Genomic DNA, 21,481 nt, shown 5'->3' on the forward strand with positions numbered 1-21,481 from the left:
GAGAGAAAGAAGAAGATTAGTAAAAAAAAAAATCAAACCTTTCAAACGCCTAGTAAACCCCACATGCTCTCAGCTGTCTGCCCCCCATCTACCAGGGACTTGGCCCCACTCGGCTATCTGGTCCCCTGCCTGTTCCTCAAAGAGTTTTTGCCCTGGGGGTTGTGTTGTTTGTGCCTTGCAAATATTTTGTTTGTACGACTTGCTAGCTTTGCTAATCTAAAATAGGTTCCCACACCCCTGCAACCATGGCTATGAGAAACCTCAATGTCTGAGTCAATGGGTGTATGCTTCAGGTCCCTACCGCACATACATGGGAGCGTTTACATACATGTAAAGCTTTGCTCTGAACATCTAGGAGGGGGAAAGAGCTTTAAATAAGGCTGTTTGTATTACTGTATTAGTAGTTAAGACACTTGCATTGCATTTAAGCATTACAATGAAGCGCTTGTTCTATAGACCAGGGGTTCCCAAACATTTTAGCGCCAGGACCCACTTTTTAAAATGACACTCTATCGGGGCCCACCAAGGTTTACCAGACTTTTAAAAAAGGAGGTCTAGAAAGAAATCATTATTTACTTACAAATAATAATAAGCGGAAAAAGAACCTCAGACTTTATCTTTCTCTACTTATCCATGCTTGCTAACTGCAGGAGCTCAGTTCCTTACAGGGCAGTTAGAAGCTATCTTGCAAACTGCAGGAGCTGAGCTCTTTGAAGGGTAATCAACAGCTACAGTACCTGATTTTTGAACAGCCTCAGGACTTGAGGCAATTGGTTATCTGATCTTCCCATCACCTTTTGGCAACCCAGCAAAAAATCAGGTTGCAACCCACCAGTGAGTCCCGACCCACAGTTTGGGAACCAGTACTATAGACAATTATAAAAGACTATTAGCGTCAATGCACAATAGGACATGAAACCAAAGAGTCACCTAAGCTGTTAACATAATCTTTATTCATTACCATTTATTTATCTTGATAGTAATAATTGGGTATTATTATTCTGGAATGTGTCTACCACTTTAAAAAAAATGCTCAAAGAGAATTCCTGCCTGAACAGAAAAGTCTTGGTCAGAGGGCTAGAAGAAGCAGCCGTATGATTCTCCAGTAGAAGGGAGTTCCACTGTCTAGGTGCTACACTGAAGCAGCTCTGTTAAGCCTTATGGCTTAATTTTAAAGCCACAAAGTATCAGCTTCCCAGATTCACACCTTGTTTTTTCTTTCTTTCTAAATTTCCATAGTAACTACAATTGAGAATGCTCAAGAGAGAATTCATGCCGATTTCTGCAAGCAAGCAAGGAGGAGCATTTTGATTGAACATTTTGCCCCTGCAAATCCAGCTTTAGGTACTGATCCATGATCTGTGGCTCACATGGCTGCGCCCACGCTCTCCACTGTCCAAGCATCATTCAATCCAACGCAGGGAGTGGTTCCCAAACTTTAAAAGTGGCACCGGGACCCACTTTTAAAAACGACACACTATCAGGACCCACCTAGGCATACCAGACTTTTAAAAAAGGAGAGGCCATCTAAGTTTATCTTCCTATATACACAGGCTTGCAAACTGTAGGAGCTGAGCTCTTTGCAGGGCAATTAGCAGCTGCAGTATCTGATTTTTCAATACCTCAGGGCTTGAGGCAATTAGTTATCTGATCTTTCCATCAAACCTTTGGCAAACCCCCCAAAATCAGGTTGCAGCCCACCATTGGGTCCCGACCCACAGTTTGGGAACCACTGAACTAACGTATTCTGGGGTGAAGGATGGGAAACTTAGAATATATTTTAAGTATTCTGCAAAGGTCGGAGGTGTGCCAAATGACAAGAAGCACAAAGGATGACAGGGGTAGCCAAGGACATTATTTTTTCCACAGGGTATCCAGAACAATGCCAGGAAGACAATCACATTTTTTAAAAAAAATGAGAGATTTTCTTTTTCTTAAAGAATGGGGAAAAAAACCAGGAAGCAGAGAAAAGGAAAGAAGGAGCTCATTGTAGGGATCTCAATCAACAAATTGCATAGACAGCTTTCCAAGCTGCCAGCAGAGCTTCTCTCCCCCCCCCCCCAGTTTTATTAGGGCTGTGAACCAGGTTAAATTGATCAATTACCAACTACTGCCTTTGTGGGTTCATGGGGAGGGGGGATGACTACTTATTTTGACTGACAAGTGATAGAAAAGAACTACAGTGTCATAAGAACATAAGAAGAGCCTGGCTGGATCAGGCCAGAGGCCAATCTAATCCAGCTTCCTGTATCTCACAGTGGTCCACGGACTACTCAATGGCAATACAGGGGAATCAGTGACACAAAGTCTGGTGAGCTGTGCGTTAGATTTTTTAAAGACAGAGACAAAACTGCGGGGGACAAGCCTCCTCTGCAGCCATTGGTGGTGTTTCATGCATTGGGCACATGCTCTCTCCAGTGCTGTACCTCAACTCCTGCTTCTTCCCCTGCACCTGCTTTTGGTACACGTGGCCCAACAGCTGCCCTCCCCCTCCCCAAATCCCCCAAACCAACAGTCTGGAGCCTGAAGTCTAGCATCTTGAGAGTTAAATGAAGCCTCCATGTTCAGGAGCAGTATACCTCTACCTAGTGCTGGTGACAAACAGAGAAGGTGAGTTAACGGCATGCCCCATTTCAGTGCACCTCGAAAATACCTGGCTAGCCAGACCTGGGGAAGACATAAATGGCTGGCAACCTTCAGTCTTGAAAGACTATGGTATAAGCCTCCAGCACCCAGTATTCCCAGGTGGTCTCCCATCCAAGTAATAACCAGGCCTGACCTGACCTGGAAGACATAAAGCACTAGATGGATCTTAGGGGTGAGGTTGCAGCTCAATAGCAGGTGCCTTTGACTTAAATGCAGATGTTTGCAGGTTCAACCCCTGGTGACATCTGGACATTATATATCTGGACTTTCAGAAGGCATTTGACACGGTCCCTCACCAAAGGCTACTGAAAAAACTCCACAGTCAGGGAATTAGAGGACAGGTCCTCTCATGGATTGGGAACTGGTTGGAGGCCAGGAAGCAGAGAGTGGGTGTCAATGGGCAATTTTCACAAGGGAGAGAGGTGAAAAGCGGTTTGCCCCAAGGATCTGTCCTGGGACCGGTGCTTTTCAACCTCTTCATAAATGACCTGGAGACAGGGTTGAGCAGTGAAGTGGCTAAGTTTGCAGACGACACCAAACTTTTCCGAGTGGTAAAGACCAGAAGTGATTGTGAGGAGCTCCAGAAGGATCTCTCCAGACTGGCAGAATGGGCAGCAAAATGGCAGATGCGCTTCAATGTCAGTAAGTGTAAAGTCATGCACATTGGGGCAAAAAATCAAAACTTTAGATATAGGCTGATGGGTTCTGAGCTGTCTGTGACAGATCAGGAGAGAGATCTTGGGGTGGTGGTGGACAGGTCAATGAAAGTGTCGACCCAATGTGCGGCGGCAGTGAAGAAGGCCAATTCTATGCTTGGGATCATTAGGAAGGGTATTGAGAACAAAACGGTTAGTATTATAATGCCGTTGTACAAATCGATGGTAAGGCCACACCTGGAGTATTGTGTCCAGTTCTGGTCGCCGCATCTCAAAAAAGACATAGTAGAAATGGAAAAGGTGCAAAAGAGAGCGACTAAGATGATTACGGGGCTGGGGCACCTTCCTTATGAGGAAAGGCTACGGCGTTTGGGCCTCTTCAGCCTAGAAAAGAGACGCTTGAGGGGGGACATGATTGAGACATACAAAATTATGCAGGGGATGGACAGAGTGGATAGGGAGATGCTCTTTACACTCTCACATAATACCAGAACCAGGGGACATCCACTAAAATTGAGTGTTGGGCGGGTTAGGACAGACAAAAGAAAATATTTCTTTACTCAGCGTGTGGTCGGTCTGTGGAACTCCTTGCCACAGGATGTGGTGCTGGCGTCTAGCCTAGACGCCTTTAAAAGGGGATTGGACGAGTTTCTGGAGGAAAAATCCATTATGGGGTACAAGCCATGATGTGTATGCGCAACCTCCTGATTTTAGGAATGGTTAAGTCAGAATGCCAGATGTAGGGGAGGGCACCAGGATGAGGTCTCTTGTTATCTGGTGTGCTCCCTGGGGCATTTGGTGGGCCGCTGTGAGATACAGGAAGCTGGACTAGATGGGCCTATGGCCTGATCCAGTGGGGCTGTTCTTATGTTCTTATGTTCAGGTAGGACGAGCAAAGACCAGTGCCTGAAACGCTAGCAGAGCTGCTGCCAGTCAGTGTGGACAATACTGAGATAGGTGTACCAAATGCCTGACTCAGTCCGGCAGCTTCATGTGGGTTTCAACTCCCAAGGCAGTTCTTCCGCAATAGATAAGCTTTTTTCATAGGCTGTGATGTACTGGTTGCAATCAGTACCTCCTGCCACTGGAGAGCCAAAGGAAAACCAGGCGGGAGCTTAGGAAACCAGGCGCTCTGAGTGGATGGGGATCCATCATGCTAATTGGAGCCAATTTCCGCTCTCACACTTGAGCCTGTTTGGCGCGTCCTTGGGGCCTGGCAATTGTTGTTTCTACAATTTCTGAAGAATTAAACTGGTGATCCAGCGGAGAGACCACAACGCTGATGTAACGTGCCCCCTCGGGGGAAGGAGGAGAGGAGAATTCCCTTATTACATGTGTGACTTTTTGCCCTCAGAGTTCCTCCTGCTGCCTTCCTTCAGTTATCTTTGCATCTCTCTTGCGCTAATGAATCACTCAAAAACTTTTATCATTCTGGTCTTCCACTAAGGAGAGAAGCTTCCTTAAAGGAACAGAGAAGGGCACTTGAGAGACCAAGAAATCCTTCCTGCCCACAGGAAGCTACTTGTGCCATCCGTTTATCTTTCTAGTTTAGCAGGGCTGGCCCATCCAAGAAGCCAGCTAAATGTTCTGAATGTGGGACGTTCTCCTGGCAAAAGCAGAAGCTCTTCCACCTAGCAGCAGTCTCATTCGCCTTACAAGCCTACCAGGAACTTGGCTCATCCCCTTCCAAAGGCATCTGGGGCCTGTTCTATGGTTGGCAACCTTCAGTCTCGAAAGACTATGGTATAAGCCTACAGTATTCCCAGGCGGTCTCCCATCCAAGTACTAACCAGGCCTGACCCTGCTTAGCTTCTGAGATCAGACAAGATATGATACAGCTATGTATAGCCAGCCCAGGGCGGCGCCTGTTTTACCCAAGCCTACCAGGAATTTTGCTCATCCCCCTTCCAAAGGCATCTGGGGCATGTTCTACCCATGCAGCTGAAGAAGTGCATTCCTTACCACGTCAGGGGAAATCACTTTTCTAATCCTTCCTTACACTAAAAACTCCTTGCAAGCAGAAAACTAGCACAGCAGGTAAAGCACTGGGATAGCACCTATATCCCTGATGTGCTAATTTGCTTCTGGCAGGGAATTATTTCTAAGGGGTGCATTCAAAGTGGTATCCCTCCTTTGCACTTTGAAGCGGTATGACCCATTCGACCAACTCAGCTTTCTCCCAGTTTCTCATCCTGATTCAGGCGAGCAGCCCAATCCTATCCAAAGTGCTCAGCTGGCAGAACGAGCCAGTGGTGAGCGCAATGAGGCTGCCAACGTGTTTGCTGGTGGTGCCAGGTTAGGGAGCTGTGGGGCAGGTGGTTGGAGGGACAGGGAGGAAGGGGGAAGAATGGGAGAGTTTCTGGGCAGGGAGGAAGGCAAGGAGGCAGGCGGAACAGGGAAGGAAGGGGTGGAATCGGCAGCACTCGCGTGTAGCTGGGTCCTCTCTTTCTCCACCACTGCTACACTCCTTGGATCTGCACCAGCAAAATAGCTGGCACAGAACCAAGGAGACCCACAGGGTGGCAGAGCAGGAAGGGGCACTGACTCAGCCCAGATCACAGATTACATCTCCGAGACAGGTTGTAAAAAACGGTTGCCTAGATAATTGCTTTGTGGTCTGAGCAATACACAGCACTTCTGTCAGAGGGAGGGCAACTGACATGACAGAAGAGACAAGGAGTCCCTGCTGGCCGCAGCCAAAGTGGGTTGAAATCAAAACATTCATCCATGTGTCTTGGGAGAATCCGGAGCCTGCCACTTGGCGAAGAGGTGACACCCTTGCATGAGAACTGGCCCCTTGTCATTCAGCATTGTGTCTCCTGCACAAGCCATCGTCATCATCAAGACGCTTAATGAGACAATGTACTATTCGTGCACTGGCTGCCCAGGACTCATGTCTCCAACTGAGGCACTGCCGCCCACCTGAGCCAGGTAATCTAAGCATCTGACAACAATGGGTGCTCCTAGAGTCAGCAGATGTTCCGAGAAAGTGCTGACAGCCACCCAGGTACACAGGGAGGACACAAGGAAATTCACAAGATATGGTAATGAGGAGGAGTGTCTGCTTCAGGTTTAATGAGCTTATTTCCATTCATCAAGGGGTGGGAATGTGCATTGGTTGCATCAGCTTCATTGCTGCATGGGGCAGAATGTGCCGTTCTCTCTCCCAGGGCTTTTGCAGAGAGGAATTTAATTGCCTACATCATGCCAAGCACCAGTGGCCTGAACAACTTGGACTTTTGTCATTTGTAGAAACCTCTCATTTTTTTTAAGTTTTAAAAGTGTTTTTCTTTTTTTTCTTTTTTAAGATATACTAGCCAAGCATAACACATAATTTATATTGATCTCTATGGGGCATTGACACCATCATCCTCTGTAACGCACTGCCACAAGATATGGACATGGTTGCTGGGTTAGACAGCTTCAGCAGGGGACTTTATGGAGAATCAATCCATGAGTGATTATTAGCCACGATGGCTTAATAAAACCCCCACGAGGCATTGACCCTCTGTGTATCAGATGTCAGAGCATAAATAAGGGAGGGATGCTATCTTGCTATACTGTCTTTGGGCCTAATAGTAGCATGCCATTGGCCACTGTAGTACTAGATGGAACACTGGGCCTAGCCATGACAATGTAGAACCTCCACGTACACAGGCAGTATACCATACGTGCCAGATATCAGGGAAAGGATGATGCCTTTGCTTGTGGGCTTTCCGGAGGCATCTTGTTTGCCACTATGGGGAACAGGATACTGAACTAGAGAGAGGTTCTTAGGTTTTTAATTATAAGAACATCAGAAGAGCCCCACCGGATCAGACCAAAGGCTCATTTAGTCTAGTTTCCTGTATCTAACAGTGGTCCACCAGATGCCTCAAGGAGTACACAGCTGTATCCTCCATCACTCTGTCCAATCCCCTTTTAAAGGCACCCATCACTACAACCTGGGGCAAGCAGTTCCACAGATTAATTACATGTTGGGTAAAGAAATGTTTTCTTTGGAATGTTCTAACTCTCCTGCGACTCAATTTTAGTGGATGTTCTACCACTCAGTTTTAGTGCACTATTATTATTAATTATTACTACTACTACTACTACTACTACTACTACTACTACTACTACCACCACCACCACCACCACCTGGCAGGACAAAGTTCCAAACAACACAGTCCTGGAACGTGTTGGAATCCCTAGCATGTACGCAGTGCTGAAACGGAGACGCCTGTGTTGGCTCGGTCATGTCGTGAGAATGGATGATGGCCGGATCTCAAAGGATCTCCTCTATGGAGAACTCGTGCAAGGAAAGCGCCCTACAGGTAGACCACAGCTGCGCTACAAGGACATCTGCAAGAGGGATCTGAAGGCCTTAGGAGTGGACCTCAACAGGTGGAAAACCTGGCCTCTGAGCGGCCCGCTTGGAGGCAGGCTGTGCAGCATGGCCTTTCCCAGTTTGAAGAGACACTTGGCCAACAGACTGAGGCAAAGAGGCAGAGAAGGAAGTCCCACAGCCAAGGAGACAGACCAGGGACAGACTGCACTTGCTCCCAGTGTGGAAGGGATTGTTACTCCCGAATTGGCTTTTTCAGCCACACTAGACGCTGTTCCAGAACCACCTTTCAGAGCGCGATACCAGAGTCTTTCGAGACTGAAGGTTGCCAACTATTATTATTATTATTATTAATATTAATAATAATAATAATAATAATAATAATAATAATAATAATAATAATAATAATAATAATAATAATAAAAAATCAGATTAAGGAGACACATTCTTGAGTCTGTAGTCAATAAAACAGAACTGCAGCTACTTCTCCAGGAATATCCAACCAGAGCCCTGACTGCTGACGCCAGCAAACCCTGTCCTCGTCGCACAATCCCAGCACTCAGTCTACCTGGACACAGTGTCTTCTCAAGGACGCCACTAGGCCCCCCCCACCCCATTGTGAAATGTTGTTAAAAGATTGTCACTATGTGCCATGTTCTGGCTGCTTCACAAGGAACCAGACTCATCTCCTGGAAAGAGTCCCAGTTTTGGTCGAGCAAGAGTTTCAGCAAGTGCCACGTCTCCCCGCCCCACCCAGAAGGACTCCTGTGGCCCAATCAGGTCCTCCTTCCTCTGTTATCAAGCGCTGTGGGAAGAAGATCTCTGAGCGATTCCTTCCTCCCCCACAGGATTCTGGCGCCCCGCCAGAGAGCGAAACAGGTAATTATAAACATCAGAGAGGGAAAAATGAAATGCAAGTCGCTTGTGGGAGAGACAGAGGAGAAGAAAGCTTTAAAAATAAAAGGCCTTTCGCTCTTGAGGGGGATGAGCCGAGGTTTCTTAAGAAGCAATTATGTGCCAGCACGACTGTTCTGCACCACAGAGTCCCCGAGCTTTTCACACAAATAACCGTTCGCACCATACATTAATGGTTCCTTATTTGGTTGCACACAGTCCACGCATCGTCCCCTTGAGCTTGAAGTTGTGCGTCTCCTCAGAAACGGAGAGATCTTACAGTGCAATTTGTTGGGGGAAATTCAGTGCTCCCCCATAGCACATGCATGGTGTGCGCATGTAGTCATAAGCAACACAATGTATCATCAGGAAGAAGGAGACTTCCTCAGGCTGTAACTTTACTGTTCTGTGAGTTCACCCTGCATCTGATCTTCCATTCCTGCCGATCTGGTTTTAACACGGAGAATTTATGAAATTAAATCCTAGAATAGGCACTTGTGCCATTTGCTGCGTTTTTCAGCAAGGGGTCAGATCAAAATGAAATCAAACCCCAACATTGGTGCACAGAGGTGACGCTTCCCCCCCCCCACCCCTGTGAAGTGGAACGGAACCCAAACCCCAAATCACTTGCTTTGCCTTGAACCAGAACTTGAACCAAATTCCAAAACACATGAACCGGTAACCAGTTCAAAAGGCCACCAGTGACAACATTTCCCACAATACAGTGGGGTCTCCCGAACAGATTAACATAATAAAGCGGGGGTCCACTTATGTGGTGACACTGCATTGTGTTCAGGAGACGGCTTGGCGGCAAACATGGTGACTGCCAGTCAGACGGACAGAAGTGCGGTGGCACTGCTGGGTGTGTGGAGTGGCACAATCAATACTTTGATTGTAAGCTCCTTGGGGCAGGGATCAATTTTTTCCACCTGACATAAAGGGCCACACATACCGATGGCACGCTACAAGCTTCTTATAAGCTCCTGGTTTTAGAGGTAAGCAGAGTGACAGATGCAGGAGAGGGCACCAGGACGCAGGTCTCTTGTTGTCTTGTGTGCTCCCTGAGGCATCTGGTGGGCCACTGTGAGATACAGGAAGCTGGACTAGGTGGGCCTATGGCCTGATCCAGTGGAGCTGTTCTTATGTTCTTAAACTACAATTCCCAGGAGGCCTTGCAGGTCTCTTGTTATCTGGTGTGCTCCCTGGGGCATTTGGTGGGCCATTGTGAGATCCAGGAAGCTGGACTAGATGGGCCTATGGCCAGATCCAGTGGGGCTGTTCTTATGTTCTTAACTACAATTCCTAGGAAGCCTTGCAGGTCTCTTGTTATCTGGTGTGCTCCCTGAGGCATCTGGTGGGCCACTGTGAGATACAGGAAGCTGGACTAGATGGGCCTCTGGCCTGATCCAGTGGGGCACTTCTTATGTACAAACAAATAAAGACATCATAAAATTGGGGGAGGGATTTTTATGGACAGTGGCAACAGAAGTCTTTTGACCCTTTTTCCACACCTAACCTCAAAGCCTAAAGATCCGGCAACATCATAAAGTTTTGGGCAAATCAGAGTGAAATCTGTCCTCTACTACTATACTAAGGTGCCACATCATCCCAATTCCTTTTGATTTTCTAGGCTGGAAGCCACTCTGGGTCTCCTGCTGGAAGGAAGAGTGGAGAGACATTTTTTTTCATGAAAAGTATCTGGGGGAATCAACATTCAGAATCAGCTGAAGACCAGTAAAAAATATTTAGGCAAGCGCCTTGACCACAACCCAGACAAATCATCCCTTGCGCACAAAAACTGCGGGTGGCAATCTTTGACGTCTTGCGATGCCGCAAAGACAAGAGTGGGCAGAAGGTTAACCTGATTCGTGTAACAATCTAGCAGCAAAGACTACACCCTAATTGCACCTTTGATCTCACTAATGAAACTAGCACACACACACACACATACACACACACACAACCAGCCCTGTTCTCATCATTGGGATTCCTGGGAAGCAGAGTTTCCCTGCTGTAGGAACACAGACCGCACAGGTTACGGAGCGAGAAAGACTCAAGGCCAGAGGATCTCAAACTCAGATATCTTCTGCGGTTTCCATTCAGATGTCACGCTTTTTCTTCTCCCCTCCCCATACAGTTGAAGAAAGTCCCAGCATCTGAATTCCTGTGCCAACTTTTTCTGGCCACTCAACTAAGCCACATATATCAACTAAGGGACAGTGCGGTGTAGTGGTTAGTGCCAGACTAGGCCCTCAGAGGCACTGGGCTCCAGTTCCTTTCAGCCTTGGTACTTACCAGCAGACCTGAGACCAGCTCACTTGCTTAGGCTCACATTCCCCTGCAAGATCACCGATACTAGGGCTTTAGCAACAAACACATGGATTTAAAATTTAAATCAGTTTGAAGGCTGATGACTTACCAGTTAAACATTTCTTTTAAATAATTTAATTAAAAGAATTTAATTGTTCAGACTTAATTGTCATTGCTGCAGCTACACTTCAGTGTATTTACATGTTACTAAGACCTGAGCACAGGTGTTTTTGGAGTTTCTGATGAAGTGTAGGCTGCAGTCAAGATTAGCATGAGTCAGAGTGCCAGGGTGGGGAAGAGAGCCAGGCTCAAATCCTCTCTCAGCCTTGAAGATCTTTAGGGGATCTTGGGCCAGCCCCTCCCTCTGCCTAACCTACCTCACAGGGCTCTTGTGAAGATTAAACAGAATAATCCTACAAGCCAGGATGGTGCAGTGGACTTGGACCTGGAAGATATAGGTTCAAATCCCCACTCAGCCATAAAGCTTCCTGGGTGGCCTTGGGCCAGTCACTATTATGTAGCCTCACCCACCTCGCAGGGTTGTTGTAAGGGCAAAAGGAAGGGAGGAACCACATACACTATCCTGAGCTCCTTGGAGGAAGGGCAGTGAAAACATGAAAAAATAAATATACACTCCCCTGACCTTGCTGGGAGTTACAACACGGCACAACATGTGAGAAGATAGTTCATACCCTGATAAAAACTACCACACACTGTTGGAAGGAAAAAGTACACGTAACGTTCATTCCGTTACAGTAACACGCACAAACCAAAATAACAGTATACATTGATAGGTTCTGAGATGTCTGTGACGGAACAGGAGAGAGATCTTGGAGTGTTGGTGGACCACTCAATGAAAATGACAACCCAATGCGCAGATGCTGTGAAGAAGGCCAATTCCATGCTTGGGATCCTTAAAGAAGAGAACTGAGAATAAAATGGCCAATATTATTATGCATTGCACAAATTGATGGTAAGGCTGCATCTGGACTACAGTGACCAGTTCTGGTTGCCAAGATCTATAAAAGGATATAGTGGGACTGGAAAAGGTGCAGCCGTGAGTGATCAAAATAATTAGTGGGCTGGGACACCTCCGTTATGAAGAGAGGCTACAGCATTTAAGGTTCCTCAATCTAGAAAAAAGGTGGGGAGAGCATGATTCAGAGTCCAAATCTAGGCATGTCTACTCAGAAGTAAGTCCCTATTAAATTGCTCCACCAATTTAATGAAGGTTAATTAAAATTGAGGTTGCTTCATCATGCACCTTCAAGACTACCAGACCAAATTTAATAGATGTAATCAGGAGAGACAAATTTTATGGGATCACATCATTTCCTAGCTGTGGCCTCTCCGTCTAAACGGAGTCTTTTTATCTGACTACTGTTTTTAATGATATGTTGTTAATATGCTTTTATCTGTTTTTAAATTACGTTTTTAATTTGTTTTAACCTTGTTGTAAGCCGCCTTGAGTCCCTCCAGGGAGAAAGGTGGGGCAGAAATAAGGCATGATTGGTACGCATGCACCCAAGTCTTCAAGGACATATGAACTGGAATCATTAGTCCCAGTATAGCCTTATCCACACTGGCGGGCAGCAACTCTCCAGAGGTTAAGAGGGGTCATTCCCAGCTCTTTCTGGACATACTGCCAAGGACTGATCTACAGGTTTTCTATATGCAAAGCAAGTACCTATCACTGAATGTGAACCTATTAAGCTGTGTTCTATGAAGTCAGGCCCTTGGGTGTCTCTAGTTCAATACTGTGTAAGCTGACTGGGAGCCTTTCCCAGTTCTACCTGGATATGCTGTTTGGGATTGAACCCGGAGTCTTCTGCTTGCAAAGTGAGTGGTGAAATTGACCAGACCACAGTGGCATTGCATTGCTCTTTCAGGTCCAGTCAGTTGCACTCTTTAGTTCTGTACCATTTGCAAATTCCTTTATGCCAACTGCCTCTGAGCTTGCTAGTGGAACCCCAGGATACAAATTTAAACCACAAACAGATAAATAAAATCACCTCCGACAACAGTGCCATGCGCACACTACTGCTGCCCTGCCTTTATTATCCCTGGACACGCTTGCAGAACATGAATGGAGTGTGCTTCTTTCACTGTCCAATGAAGTGGGAGAACTGTACCCAGTTCAGAGTGCTGGCACTAGTGCCAGAGTGCTGGCACTAGTCTCCTAGCATCGCCAGGGACGACCTAAGGGTTAGGGTCATCTCCTTCCCCAGAATCTGCCTGGTCTACAAAACCAGCCACAGAGACCCTGTTGGTGATCCGACACTCTCAGAGGTGCAGTTGGTAGTGATCAGAACCACAGCCCTTCTGATACTGGCCCGTATTTCTAGGACACCTTGCGCAGGGGAGCTTAGGGCGGCCCCCCCATTCCCCATCTTCAAGCAGTGCTCAAAACCACACCATTTTGCAGGACTTTTTAGTGTCATGCTACAATCACTCCTTCAAAACGTGGGGGGGGGGGGGGGAAGGGAACAAGATAATGACTTTTACTACTTTTTAATTTTTAGTAATACTTTTACTACTGTTGATATTGTTTATATAAGTTTATATTGTTTTTTTTCAGTGCTTTCACAGATGACAAGCTGAAAATTCCCTCTTCTACACAAATGTTAAAGGTCCAGGAGCCTTAAAATCAAAGGGTTAGACACCTCTGTTTTTTAAATATTGTTCTTTTAGGGTGTGTAATGGGACCAGATGTTTGCAAGAACTCAGCACGGACTCTGGGAAATAAGATAACAGGTGCGGGTGGTCAGAGCTTGAAAAAGGACAGTCTCTCCTTCGTAGCAGGATGGCCCTGGATACCAGCTGGAAGAGACCCAAACAGCACTCTATTGGCCACATGGGGATTACCACGGAGCCATTCCAAGAGACCTTCTGATTTATTTACAAGAAGCACAGTGCATTAACACAGCAGGCAGCGATCCGCATGTCCAAGAGATGCCAAGTACCCCTTTATTCACTCCAGTTTGGGTGGTACATTAAGTGTCAACGATATCACTCCAAACAAACAAAGCATGGGGGGGGCAGGAGTGAATTTATGTGTGAAAGTCCTAGTCGGGGATATAGTTTCATACAGCGGGCCCAATAGCATTCATGATGGCCCTGCTGAGGGCCAGAAGTGATGTCATAAAGCAGGAAGTGATGTTGTTAAGCAGGTCATGACATAAGAACAGAAGAAGAGCCCCACTGGATCAAAAACAAGCACTTCAATGTTAGCATTTTGGAATTGGCCAAGGCACAGAATCTGGAGCTAGCAGGATATAAGGCGCCAAGCTTCAAATTGGCAGCTGCCCGGCTACAACGAGGCCCAAATTATAGAATTGTGGGAACGGCTGTTCCACAGACAAACCTGTAATCTGCATGGAATTCAAACTCCCGAGGAGAAGACAAATTATGGCCACAGCGTAAGAAAACCCACACACACACACATACAGACAGACGCGCACACAGAATTAGACTGCCCCCTTTCTAAGCATAGCTTTCCTCGAGGCTGGAGATCAAGCGGCTGAGTGAGGGTTGTGTTTGTTGATGGGTTCTTCAAGTTTCCGTGAAATTGGGCAGATCGCAACCGCCCAGCCCCTTAATTAGCTTTCACTTCTCCAGCGCTGGAAAAATGAGCCCCATGTGCTCAGGACAGGGAACAGAGGCTTCCCTCAGCCCTGCTTCATCTGCTCGAGCAAAAGCGCAATCCTTTTCTAAACTTCCCAGCTCCTGGGACTCTTTTTCCGCACCAGTTTACGGGTCCTGCACGGTGACCACAGTCACTCAGCAGCTTGCAGAGGATCCTGGGAAGTGCTTGAGTGCACAAAGTTCAAGCAGGACGCTGGCCAAGTGTGTGAGGTCTCGCAATGTTCCTCTGCAGGAACAGAGAGAGAGAGAGAGAAACTCGGAACATAGTTATGCTTCCCTGTTCCTGGTGGATTTGCCCAAAATGACCCAGTTTGTCCAAGTTTTTCCAAGCTTTGGCAGATAGCCAGCAAAAATTAAACTCAGGCCATTTGGAGGCCACCACCAAGGTCTGCCCTGGCACCAGTTTTCCCCTGGCAGTCCCGAGATGCCACCAGGCTCAGAAACTGCAGGGTTTTTGGATGGCTTCTGACTTGGCAACCTGAAAACACAGTAAACATGTCCCTACAACTGTGCCTTGCCAGGCATGACCAGAGGGTGGGGTGTGGGCTTTGCAGCAATTCTTTCAATGAACCCTGCTTTCTCTCTTCTCTTAAAGGGAACCCTAATAGGGATTCCCTGGATGAATGGCTTGAAAACTACCCCTTTAGACTGCCTCGATCAAAGCACCAACTAGGAAGGAAACTCAAAAGCAGGTGTGTTATTTAGGGATCTGGTCAACTTGGCAACAGAGCACCAGGGTAAGGCAGGTCTCTCAAGCTGGCAACTCTATTGGTATTGCAGGAGCACCTTTGGTGACCCAAATCCTGTGACCAGGACAGCTCTCTCTGCAGGTTACACTAGACATCACAGCCAAGGCACTGTTACTGCTAAAACTGGCTGCCGAATTCCTCAGGTCCCACGTAACAGCCTAGAGAACTGACCTGGTGCCCTGACATCATGGTGATGCATGAGTCCCTAACCCACCAATACAGGCAGCCAGAAATATTGCACAAGGGAAACACAAAAGACTGCGATGTCACAAAACAAGGGACATTCTACAAGATGGGAGACGGAAAGAGTTTTATGGACGGACAGCAGTCATTTTGACAGCAGGCACACATGCAAAAGTGATCGTCTTGCACAGCTATTTTCAACCAGTGGGCTGCGGCACACTGATGTGCCGCAAACGGTCCACAAGTGTGCCGCAGGAGTTTGGGGGGGATCATTTATTAGCAGGGCCATTGGGGAATGTAAGCCCCCAACCAGTAGTGTGATGTGCCTCGTCAATGGTCAAAAAGCAGCTGTGTGCCTTTACCATTTAAGCACTTTGTCAGTGTGCCTTGTGATTAAAAAGGTTGAAAACTGTGGGTCTAGCATCAGCAGGGTTTCAGACTTGGGGGGGGGTGTCTTACCCTGCCCACCTGACTTCTGCATGCCAGTCAGGGTCTCTGCCCCTGATCTACATGCCATCTGCCTCCCTGCTCACTTTTGAACCCTTTTCTTCTTACAGTTGCATGAAAATCTGGAACAAATATTCTGCCTTTTTAAAAACATAGTAGTGCTCCTCCGGTGCATTGCAGCGCATCTCTCTCTTTTTAAAGCACACTAAGCATCCCTGCGCATGAGCACATGGACCTCCTCTTTGAGAGGAGCCCAAGTGGTGCTTGTGTTGTGCAAATTACTGACTCTCATCAGGCCCCTGTAATTTAGCTGTGGCCCACTGCTTGAAACCTCAGCCTGCTGACAATTAAACGGATGAGCTGGCCACAAGATTATTGCTGGGGCCTGTCGCGTGATGGGCTGCAGATTTTTTTTTGGGAAGGAAGGAGCTATCCAAGCCGTTTCAACGTAAATAGCCTTCAGGCCCCAGTGGTGAAGAGAGACTCTGCTAAAGAAGGAACTTCCCCACCGTAGGAAACACTGCTTTGAGAGCCTTAAAAAGCACTGCCTAAGGATAAATGGCAAATAGCCTCACTCACTGGCCTCTACCACAACCCAGAAAGCTGCAGGAGCTGGTTTGATCCCAGGTTAAACGACATGCACTGCAATGCTACCCACACACAAAAACTCAGGGACCAACACTGAATGCAAATCTAGGACCCTAAAATTCACTGCTTTCCTTTTTATTGATTTAATTTTATATGTGTAGGTCTAATTATTAAGGTGGGAAGGTAGCCTGAGGATATGAGGTGCAGGGGAAGAGGCAGAAGAAGACTGCCAGAGGTCAAAGGGTAAGGCTTTTTTTTTTTTGCCAGGCATAATTCTTTGCCCTTCCTGGCATTTGTCAAAGCAGAAAGAATAGAGCAACACTTTCCTAATCTGAATCATTTATATGGACTGCAGAACTGTCAAGCCAGATACTCACTGAAGACAGTGGGATACACCTCTGAGTAAACATGCACTGAATTACACTGAATGGGGTAAGAAAGGAGTGAGCAATGGCCCTGCAGGTTCTGTGTCGATCATCTGATCCCTAAGGCTTTTAAACAGAGAGAGAGAGAGAGAGAGAGAGAGAGAGAGAGAGAGGTATGTTACAGCAGGAAAAAAAGGCAAATGTAATTTTAGGATGCATTAATGAAACCATAGCTTCCAAGTCATAAAAGGTTCCATTTCATTCAGCACTTGTGAAACCTCATCCGGAGTACTGTGCCCAGTTCTGAACTGCACTGAAGGATGTGGACAAATTAGAATGGGTTGAGAGCAGTGGCGTAGCTAGGTGGGTGCAAAGCACTAAGTTTTGCAGGGAACCTCAAGGCAGTATGCAAGGAGCCACCACTCCTCCTGCCCTTCCAAGCTGTTCCAGGTTGTCGGAGCAAAACCCCTGAAGGCATACCCCTGGCTCCAAAGGGGAGGGGCCCCTTGTACACTGCAGTGAGGCTCCCTGCAAAACTTAGGGCTTTGCACCCCCTCTAGCTATGCCACTGGTTGAGATGACAACAACAAAAATGACCCGGGATCTGGAAAAGTAGGCCAGGAAAGGTTCAAGGATTCAAGAGTCCATTTGGTCTCATGAAGAAAAGATCCAGGGAGGATCCAATAGCACTCTTCAGATATGTGCAGGGCTGTCACACAGAGGAAGGCAAAGGCTTGTTATTCAATGCCCCCAGGGCTAGACCTAATAAATCAGAGGAGGCTGGATGTCAGGGAAGCATTAGGAGAAGTTTCTTAAGGTTAAGGGCAGTTTGACAATAGAGCCAATTACCTGCAGAGAAGTGGATTCTCCCTTGATAGAGGTTTTCAGGCAAAGGTTTGACAGCCATTTGCACAGGGGTGCCCTAGCTCTGAATTTTCCACATGGGGGGGTTAGACTAGATGGCCCACAAGGTTCCCCTCTCCAACTTGAGGATTCTACACCTGCCCCCCCACACTCCCACCCCCACGTATCCTGAACAAATTCAATGCTGCTGCTAGTTGTAGCGTGCACACACACACACACACACACACACACACACACACACACACACACCCATCTCCCTGTTAAAACAAACTTACACCACCACAACAGAATCTAAATTATATATCCTAAATTATATATATTAATATACGAAGGATGTCATCAGCAAGAATGTGTGTAATTACAGCACTGGCTTTTAACGAGGGCTCCTTTTGCAAAAGTGTTTTCTTTCTAGGCTTCCTCTTCCTCCCCCCTTTTTAAAAATAAAACTGACTCTTAGCAAGACCAGGCATTGCATCCTGAAGGCTCGCAGTCTCCTCTTTAGACAGCCAGCGCAAGAGAGCCATGCGGCAAGCAGACCCCATTTACAGGGATCCAGCTGCAGAGGTGAAATCAGAAGCGCACTTCCAAGGGGCAAACCCTGGCTGCGGCATTGTCTGGTGGTTTTTATCCCAGTCTGCCAAAGAAATAAGACGCAATAAGACAAAGAGTACACAAGACACAGCCCAGCGTGACACCAACTTCAGCGCAGGTACAGTCTATCTGCTGTAGGAGAATTTTCTGCTACATGGAGGGGGTGAGACTAGATGACCTTCTTGGACCCTTCCAACTCTAGGATTCTACTCTCCTGTGCGAAGTGGGGCAGCAAGAGTATGGCAAGCAACTGCACCCACAACAACAGCACAACCAACAACAACAACAACAACAGTATTTATATACCGCTTTTCAACAAAAAGTTCACAAAGCGGTTTACAGAGAAAATCAAATATCTAATGGCTCCCTGTCCCAAAAGGGCTCACAATCTGAAAAGATGCAAAGGAATACCAGCCGACAGCCACTAGAACAGACAGTGCTGGGGTGAGGTGGGCCAATTACTCTCCCCCTGCTAAATAAAAGAAGACCACCCACTTGAAAAAGTGCCTCTTACCCAGTTAGCAGGGGTTAAACATCTGTACTGGAAGTCAGGGCTCTGTGTAAGCAACTGTTCTATTCAGTTTGTTGCTGACTTTGTATCTTAAATTGAAGCCCTAACCGTCTTGCAGGCCTGATCCCTGGCAGAAGTGCATCTGGCGTGGACACACCTTCTCTGCGGTGGCACCTGGTCTGCAGAACTCCTTGCTTCAGGATGTAAGATTGTCTCCACCAGGGACAGCTGAAGATCTTTTGTGGCTTGCTCAGTTTTGGGGGTCCAATTTTTTTCCCCACGCAAGTTTAATTAGGGCAAGAGACACTGAACCACAAGCCTCCCATCACAAATGGGCCTTCAAGCGACTGGGTTCAAGAACTGCTCCTCACGGTGCAGCCTCTGAAACACACATTTCTGGGGCTGTTTATACCATACAGTGAGCCAAACATGCCAGTCCACATTTTATTCATTGTACAGGAGTTCCGTGTGGCCCTGTCACAGGCCCTCCCACAAGAGGGGATTAGCAGCAAGCCAAGGGCTGGTTTCACTAGATTCTTTTCGAAAAACTCTTCCCCTTTGTCTTCACAGCACAGCACAGGAAGGCAGAATGGTAAGATCCTGTGCCATGGTACTGATGGGCTTGGAGTCTTAAAACCAGGACTGCTGCCCCGAAAGAAGAACGATTTTGCAGTTGTGGCCTCAGAGAGGTAGACTCTCTTCCACACATTGTTCTGCATTGTGCTTTTAATCTGGTGCTCAGAGACCAGTATCTCTCCTCATTGTCAGGAAACAAAAAAGGTCTCTCTGAGATCACCTCTTTACAACTTTTGCTGGCAGGTGAATTTGAATTTATGACCCTTCCAGTTGCTAAATTTCTACATTTGAGCAACTTGAAGCGAGCTAAGTTGCTGGTTCTAAGCAACTTGGAGTAACTGTGTAAGCAAACTGGTGTGTTTTAACTCTTATTTCCTATCTCTCTTTTAATATATACCCTCATACATTGGAGATATTAGTTGTAAAACTATATGCCTAATAAAGGTTTGTTGTATGTTGACCAGGACTGCTGCATGCTGAAAGACATCTGAATCAATTAATCCTGTGAGTTTTAATTGATCGGTTTATTACAGGTGCATGTGACTAATTTTCTGAATTGCCCTCTCAACAGACATATTTCCTCCTGTGGCAGCGATAAGGCTGCAACCTTAAGACAGGCATCTCTCTATGTAAGAAGCCTGCAGCCTCAGAAGAGGCATTCCCTCCTCTGTGAAAAAATAGGAGAATGCCTCTTCTAAGATGGCATATGCTGTCTGCACCTTTCATATGCCACTGTATAGATAATTCTATTTTATTTTTTGTAAAATCTGCTGCTTGATCAACCAGACACGTCTTTTTGATTGCTTTGAAAGGTTTTTATTGGACCCCTCCAATGAATTCAGTGCTTTGGCCCTACTTAAAATGCCATGTGCTGAACCTAGACATGATACAGCAGCAATTTTCAACATTTTTCTTCTCATGGCACTCTGACCTCTATGGTCTTTTCTATGGCCTTTGTCTCATGTGATGTCACTTCTCTTCTGGGTTCTGTGGCTCTGTTCTTAGGAATGTAGTAACCAGTTGTCTATCCCAGTACAGGCAGCAGAGGGACAGACAATTCATTTCTACAGATAGTTGCCCTAGAAACAGTCGCAGAACTCAGGAGAGTTTTTCAGTCATTTTCAACCACTGCGCTCCAAACCTGCAGATCTTTTGTGGGACACCAATGTGCTCACTGGTTGAAAAAATCAATTGATGAAGCGTGACCCAATGTGGGTCCATATCAAACCCCTGCAAAGTGGAAGGGTGGAGGGAGATCTAAAAAGTGTGAATGGACTGGTGCATTTGGTGGAGCTGAAACCTCCCTCAGTTCCTGCCCAGGCCCCAAATGGGTTATTTCGGGTCACGGGGCTTCCACCAACACTGCCCACCCATGAAGTCACTTAGCTCTCCCACTCACACTTGCTCTTGATGGCAACCCAGTCCTGACACCCAGATCTGCCACCACCCTGTCTACTCTGCAAAGAATCTTATCAGGCAGTTCACACTGACCTCCTGGATCCCGTCTTTCCAAAGCATCCCCTGATACGTTAAGGAAGGAAGGAAATTCCAGAGCCTTCAAAGGAAGTCTGTTCCATTGACAACCTCACCCCAAAGCTGCCTGGTTCTGCGAAAATCCCGCACACAGCAACAAAAGCACAAATTAAATGCTTTGTGGGGTGGGGGGGAGAGAGAGACAATGAGTCAAGCATTCCCCTAAGTACAATACAGAAGTTCCCTTGGAATTCACAATTGTTTACAGTCCTGACGCAGACATAAACCATCATTCATTTAAAATATGTCTACCCCTGCTTAACAAGGGCATCAATACACAAACCAACAGAACGCAAAGATATGCACACAAGACTCCAGCACATATACTTATTGCCCCAACCTTTCAATCCTTAGCAATCCATTGCCCCCCCCCCCACCACCACCAGGTTGCCTTCTGAGAAGGTCCCTTCCCAATGACATCAATGCACAGTGCTGGAGATCTCACCTGCCTGTTCCTTCTTGTGCCAGCCAGTTCTTGCTTCTCCGCCTGCAAGTACACGAGGAACTGCACTGTTCCTTCTCCACAGAACTAACAGTCCAGTCATAACTAAACCCCTTCCTGTCAGTCCAGCCACACCAGTGAAGTGTACACTACA

The 21,481-nt window shown here is 46.8% G+C and overlaps 1 protein-coding gene across 2 annotated transcripts in view; it reads right to left on the minus strand.

The window, feature by feature from the left end:
• SPNS2 (SPNS lysolipid transporter 2, sphingosine-1-phosphate) overlaps positions 1-21,481 on the minus strand; it is a 96,286-nt gene that overhangs the window by 63,364 nt on the left and 11,441 nt on the right. The window lies entirely within an intron of this gene.

This window comes from Tiliqua scincoides, chromosome 8 (genome assembly GCF_035046505.1).
Source record: "Tiliqua scincoides isolate rTilSci1 chromosome 8, rTilSci1.hap2, whole genome shotgun sequence".
In the NCBI taxonomy this organism is placed as follows: Eukaryota; Metazoa; Chordata; class Lepidosauria; order Squamata; family Scincidae; genus Tiliqua; species Tiliqua scincoides.